The sequence below is a fragment of the Chrysochloris asiatica genome, unplaced genomic scaffold (assembly GCF_000296735.1).
Source record: "Chrysochloris asiatica unplaced genomic scaffold, ChrAsi1.0 scaffold00319, whole genome shotgun sequence".
NCBI classification, from domain to species: domain Eukaryota; kingdom Metazoa; phylum Chordata; class Mammalia; order Afrosoricida; family Chrysochloridae; genus Chrysochloris; species Chrysochloris asiatica.
In genome coordinates, this window is record NW_006408837.1 from 1,419,729 (window position 1) to 1,420,756 (window position 1,028).

Genomic DNA, 1,028 nt, shown 5'->3' on the forward strand with positions numbered 1-1,028 from the left:
TTTTTTTTTTTTTTTGAAATTCACATCAAACCACGTTCATAACACATGGATGCTGCTTTGTGGAGCATCTATGGGGTAGTGAACTTTTTAATATGTCTCTTCTAGCCTTAGGTTTTGTAACTCCCACCAAATGACCTTTCTCCTGATGAGTTTGAGTAAGAGAAGGTGGGAGAAGATGCTGATAAGATGGCATGACCCAGTTGTGGGTGTCAGCAGAGTTCAATGGGGTTGTGAAGACGTAGAACTGTAGCGTGGGGAAGAAATAAGCCATCGCATCTCACTACCATCAAAGGAGGACCGGGATGTTTCATTCATTAGAATGAAACACAATGCAATTGGTTGAGCACAAAATTAATGTTCGGCCGTGAAAACTATCACTTGATTCGCAATAAAAGCCCAACTCAGGACGCAGCAGTCAGGAATGCCTCTGCCCAGCTCAGGCAAGTGACACAAAGCTCTTTTAACCAGTCTGTGAGTGCTCAAAGGGCACATTCTGCAAGTCAGTCTCCTGCCTGTAGGCACTCAGTTTCACTCGGTCCGTGGACGGAGAGTCTCCCTGCTCCACCTCTGCCATGCCTCTGTACTGAGGCTGTTTCTATAGGTGGAGAGCTCACGCTCCACTCGGGCTCCACCTTCTTGATGGCCCTGGGATCTTCCATCTCTGCTTCTGAGATGGCTCCTTTTAAGCCTAGCTGAAGGGCAAAATGACCTAATGCCAGCCTTAAGAGTCCTGTACACCTTTTTTCCATGATCCCACCCACCCAATCCTTTGGTGGAAATTAAGACGACTTTGGATAGAAATGCAATATCAAGTATATTCAAGGCACTATACCCTCATACATGTGAAAGTCAGAAAGGAAGATGAACAAATGGCTGTGTTTGAATTGTGGTGTTGTTGAAGGGTACTGAGCATTGTACAGACTGCCAGAGAACGAACAACTCCTTAGACAAACGACAACAAAGAGGCTCCTTAGAAGTGACTATGTCAAAACTTCAGCCCCCTTAAGTCAATCACGGAGTGGGAACAT